At 48.9% G+C, this 5,672-nt stretch overlaps 1 protein-coding gene across 1 annotated transcript in view; it reads right to left on the bottom strand.

Annotated features, from left to right (window-relative positions):
• MYCL (v-myc avian myelocytomatosis viral oncogene lung carcinoma derived homolog) overlaps nt 1-4,431 on the bottom strand; it is an 11,019-nt gene extending 6,588 nt beyond the window's left edge. Inside the window, exons 1-2 of the mRNA XM_011955235.1 lie at nt 4,423-4,431; nt 119-126 (exon numbers count right to left, since the gene is read on the bottom strand). The gene's annotated coding sequence lies outside the window, so the exon portion shown is untranslated. The remainder of the gene's footprint in view (nt 1-118; nt 127-4,422) is intronic.
• Between the last annotated feature and the right edge of the window lie 1,241 nt (nt 4,432-5,672).

The raw sequence follows: 5,672 nt of genomic DNA, 5'->3' as shown, positions 1-5,672 counted from the left end.
GGACGCTCTCGGGATCGGCGCGGGAGCGCGAGCTGCAGGCGCATTGTTTCCTGGCTGCCTTATATCTCGTCGCGCGCCCGGGACCCAGGGACTGCGGGGCGGGCCCTATGGAACAAACCCCGCCCCCTCCCTGCCCACTCCAGGCAGTCGACAGGTGGGGCCAGCCCTACCTCCTGGCAGCGCTCGCCCACTCCGTTCTATCCCCGGTAGCCCCCCAAATAAATTGCATGCTGGGGAGCGCAAACAGGAGGCGGGCTGATGGGGCCCGGCGTGACTCTAGCGAGGCGCTGGCAGTGCCAGCCGGCTGAACTAAACCATGCTCCTTGCCCACTCCGAGTTGGAGAATTAGAGCTGCTCCCCGCTCCACCCTGCTCGCCTACTTTCCCCGGCGCGCCCCGCTGGGTTCAGGTGCGCCCGAGCCGCCGCGGGGGGAGGCGGGAAACGCGCCACCTGGCGGCCCTCAGTCCTGAACTTGGGTTGATCCCGGCGTCCGTCTGGTCACCCGTCGGCCCGTTTCTTGAGCTCGGTGGCCTAAGCCTGGACGGCATCAAAGCGAAGATGCCAGGCGTTAGAGCCTGAAACGTAACCCTCCTGAGCCTCAGTTTCATCTGTAAAATGAAGGGATGGTAATGCTTACCTCACAGGGTTGTTGTGAGGCTTTAGGGAAATGGAGCATCTAGGGAAGGGGCCTGGGCCAGGAGGAGAGGCAGACGGCGCTGGCTTAGCCCCTGCTTTCGGTGGGGCGGTGCAGAAGAGAGGAGGAATTTTTCCCGGGGCAAAGCCAGGGCTGAGACCCGCTGTGCTCCCTCTCTTCTCACACAAAACACTGTAGGAGCTGCACAGTAGAGAAAAGAGAATGAGGATCTGGCATCTGGAAAATACTGCAGGACCAAGTTGTTTCAAGTTTTGCCCGGACATCGCTGGCCAAGATGATAGATAACCCCTCTGTATAATTTTAAAAATTTTTAAATATATTTTTAAGAGACAGGGTCTCACTCAGCGTCAAGGCTGGAGTGCAGTGACTCGATCATGACTCGCCTCAGCCTCGAACTCCTGGGCTCAAATGATCCTGCCTCCTTAGACTCCGAAAGTGTAGGGATTACAGGCATGGACCACCGTGCTGGGTTCCCCTTTGTGTCATCTTCTACACAGATGACCTTTGGTGGAAGAGAAAAAATTAAACTATATGGCCAGTCTGAGATTTAGGCCAGAGGAGAGTAACTTGGGACAGCAGCCAATACATCTAGATTCCTCCACCTGGCATCAAGGTCTGGTGTCTGTCTACCCCAGCCTGATTACCTGCTGTCTCTCTCTTTCCCTCCCACCCGTGTGATCTAAGAACACCAAACTACTCACTGTTGGTAGACCGAAGTGAGAAGCGCAAGCAGTTCAATGTGGTTGGAGCATGGGACCCGAATGTGAGTTGTTACATGGGTTGGGAGAGAAGGCAGGGAAAATGACAGCCTTCCGTTTTAGATACATTGGGTCTGGGCTGCATGTGGGATATCCTTGAAGGCAGAAACCTGCTCCTACTTGCTTTGTGATTTCTGCACATAGAACAGCTTCTGGCAGACATTTGTGAACTAACTGACTGAGAGACTCAGCCAACCAGATTTCATTGAGAGAGCTTGTGTGCCCTGCTTTGTGCTAAACGGAAGCCACAAATCAAAAGGGTTCCAGGTTTGGTTGCGCCCCAAGACGCAGACATTGGATTGTCTTTTAGTGACTTTTCTCTGGTCCACAGATGTCTGAGATCGTTGGTGTACTAGTCTGGGTTATTGGCTACAAATAACAAAAACCAACCTTAGGCCGAGCACGGTGGCTCATGCCTGTAATCCCAGCACTTTGTGGGGCCGGGGCAGGCGGATCACAAGGTCAGGAGATGGAGACCATCCTGGTTAACACAGTGAAACCCCATCTCTACTAAAAATACAAAAAAATTAACCGGGTGTCGTGGCGGGCACCTATAGTTCCAGCTACTCGGGAGGCTGAGGCAGGAGAATGGCGTGAACCCGGGAGGCGGAGCTTGCGGTGAGCTGAGATCTGAGATCGCGCCACTGCACTCCAGCCTGGGTGACAGAGTGAGACTCCGTCTCAAAAAAAAAAAAAAAAAAACCAACCTTAGACAAATGTAAGCAGAAAATAACTTTATTGGAATAATTGGTGGTATAGAATAGACCTCAAGGGAGGCTGGAGATTTACGTTTGGAGAATGGGCCTTCTTCACCTAGACTACAGCCCCCACCCTGCAGCTCCTCCCATGGTTTCATTGTAGATGATATCTGGGGGCAACCAGGAGGTGCTGCCCCTCCTCAAGAAGTAGGAAAAAGGAAAATTAAGTTGTCTTCTGAGAGTTGCACTGCTTCTTCACTTTGTATACTTTTGTTTGTTTTATGTCTTCCTTGTCAGACTGTAAATTCAGTGAGGGCACACAAATGTCAGCCTTATTCACTGCTGTACTCCAGGGTTTGAGAACAGAGCCTGGCACATCATGCGTGCTAAGTATATGACTGAACGCAAAACTCTAATGCTTTAGTTTTTGCGTTTTATTATTTATTTATTTATTTAGGCAAGTCTCTATTGCCTAGGCTAGAGTGCAGTGGTACCATCTCAGCTCACTGCAACCTCCGCCTCCCTGGTTCAAGCGATTCTCCTGCCTCAGCCTCCCAAGTAGCTGGGATTACAGGCACCTGCCACCATGCCCAGCTAATTTTTTTTAAATGTCATACTGCTTCTGTTCCTTTTTTTTTTTTTTATACTTTAAGTTCTAGGGTACATGTGTACAATGTGCAGGTTTGTTATATATGTATACATGTGCCATGTCAGTGTGCTGTACCCGTTAACTCGTCATTTACTTTAGGTATTTCTCCTAATGCTATACCTCCCCCATCCTCCCTAACTTTTTGTATTTTTAGTGGAGACCGGGTTTCACCATGTTGGCCAGGCTGGTCTTGAACTCCTGACCTCAAGTGATCCACTCACCTTGGCTCTGAATTTTTTTGTTATGATTTTTTGAGACAGGGTCTCACTCTGTTGCCCAGACTGGAGTGCGGTGGTGCAATCATGGCTCACTGCAGCCTTGACTTCCTGGGCTCCAGGGATCCTCCCATGTCAGCCTCCTGAGTAACTGGGACAATAGGAGGCATACACCACCACACCCGGCTAATTTTTTGTAGAGACGGGGTCTCCCTATGCTGCTCAGACTGGTCTCAAACTCCTGTGCCCAAGTGATCCTCCTACCTTGGCCTCTCAAAGTGCTGGGATTACAGATGTGAGCCACCACACCCCACCTTTAATGCTTTGAAGTAGAGATATGCCAATTGTATTAGTCTGTTTTCACACTGCTGTAAAGAAATACCTGAGATTGAATAATTTATAATCAAAAGAGGTTTAATTGACTCATAGTTCCGCATGGCTGGGGAGGCCTCAGGAAACTTACAATTAGTGCAGAAGGGGAAGGAGAAGCAAGCACCTTCTTCACAAGGCAGCAGGAAAGTGTGTGAGTGCAGGAAAAACTGCCATTTGTAAAACCATCGGGTCTCGTGAGAATTCACTCACAATCATAATAACAGCATGGGGGAAACTGCCCCCATGATCCAATCACCTCCTACCAGGTTTCTCTCTGGACACGTGGGGATTACAATCCGAGATGCGATTTGGTTGGGGACACAGAGCCAAACAATACGTTATAGAGACAGAATAACTCTCAGGCCCAGTCTAGACTATGACCTAGTTAAAAGTATTAATGCAGCTAAAGAAAGAGGGTGCCAGTCAAGACGGTCTGGGCAGCCAAGGAAGCCAGAGATCAGGGAGAGTTGCCGAGACAATCACCAGGAATGAAACATTCTTTGGGGACAAAGATGCTGGTCCAGGAACAGGGGAGATGGAAGTACCATTCTTTGGAGCCACTCAATTCACCCCCTACCTCACTCATGCTCTGGATCACCAAGCAACCCTCTAAAAACCGTTCCGTTTCCTATGTAGATCAGTCCACAGGGAGAGAATGCACTCATCATTGAACAGGAAGATCCAGTCTGCTTCAAAGCCCTGCTTCCTCTTATAAATTAATGAATTGGCATCTGATTTGAAATATCAGTCTCATGAGCCTGGTTAATGTGTGTCTGTTCTGTAGAGATGCTGCTGCTTTTAGGGCTAACAGCTCTGGTTTCTAAGCTGGACCCAGGATGGTGATGAATTCACCAAGGTAGCAAATGCTACCCCAGGGACTTTCCATTTTTCTGCAATATTTTATTTCCCTTATTTTTTCTAAAACATGTTTTTTGTTTTTTGTTTTTTTTTTGAGACGGAGTCTTGCTCTGTCGCCCAGGCTGGAGTGCAGTGGCCGGATCTCAGCTCACTGCAAGCTCCGCCTCCCGGGTTTACGCCATTCTCCTGCCTCAGCCTCCCGAATAGCTGGGACTACAGGCGCCCGCCACCTCGCCCGGCTAGTTTTTCGTATTTTTTAGTAGAGACGGGGTTTCACTGTGTTCGCCAGGATGGTCTCGATCTCCTGACCTCGTGATCCGCCCGTCTCGGCCTCCCAGAGTGCTGGGATTACAGGTTTGAGCCACCGCGCCCGGCCTTAAAACATGTTTTTAATCAAAATACATGTAATAAATTTTTAAAATATCAATTAGGCATATGGCAAAGTTAAAAAAAAAAAAGGGCCATATTCTGTCTTGCCATCAACTGATTCCCACTCCCCAAAGCAACTATTGTTTTAGCTGTTTTTTGTTTTGTTTTTGTTTTTGTTTTGAGACAGAGTCTCACTCTGTCGCCCAGGCTGGAATGCAGTGGTGTGATCTTGGCTCACTGCAACCTCCGACTCCTGGGTTCAAGCAATTCTCCTGCCTCGCCTCCTGAGTAGCTGGGATTACAGGTGTGTGCCACCACGCCCAGCTAATTTTTACATTTTTAGTAGAGATAGGGTTTCACCATGTTGGTCAGGCTGGTCTCGAACTTCTGACCTTGTGATCCGCCTGCCTCAGCCACTGCACCAGGCCTGTCCCTCATATTTCTTTCTGTATTTTGACCAATACAGATATCTACTTTTTCCTGATTTTTAAATTTCTTTCTTTTTCTTTATTTTTTTGTGATGGAGTCTCACTCTGTTGCCCAGGCTAGAGTGCAATGGCACGATCTCGGCTCACTGCAACTTCCACTTCCTAAGTTCAAGCGATTCTCCTGCCTCAGCCTCCTGAGTAGCTGGGACTACAGGTGTGCTCCACCATGCCTGATTAATTTTTGTGTTTTTAGTAGAGATGGGTTTTTACCATGTTGGCCAGGCTGGTCTCAAACTCTTGACTTCAAGTGATCCACCCACCTCAGCCTCCCAAAGTTCTGGGATTACAGGCATGAGCCTCTGTACCCAGCCCTTTTTCTTTTCCTTTTCTTTTTTTTTCTTTTTTTTAATTGCCCCTTGCAGAGCAGGGCTAACTCATACTCATAAACAGAGCTCCCAGAGCCAGCCTAAATTTCCTTTCCTTTTTTTTTTTTCAAGATAGGGTCTTACTCTGTTGCCCAGGCTTGAGTACAGTGGCACCATTTTGGCTCACCGTAGTCTCAGCCTCCTGGGCTCAAGTGATCCTCTCACCTCAGCCTCCCTAGTAGCTAGGACTGCAGGTGCGCACCACCACCACACCTGGCTAATTTATATTTTTTTCTTTTTTTTTT

This window comes from Colobus angolensis, unplaced genomic scaffold, assembly GCF_000951035.1.
Source record: "Colobus angolensis palliatus isolate OR3802 unplaced genomic scaffold, Cang.pa_1.0 Scaffold4, whole genome shotgun sequence".
NCBI lineage: Eukaryota > Metazoa > Chordata > Mammalia > Primates > Cercopithecidae > Colobus > Colobus angolensis.
The sequence above is the reverse complement of the archived record's forward strand: the minus strand, read 5'-3'. Positions and strand labels throughout refer to the sequence as shown.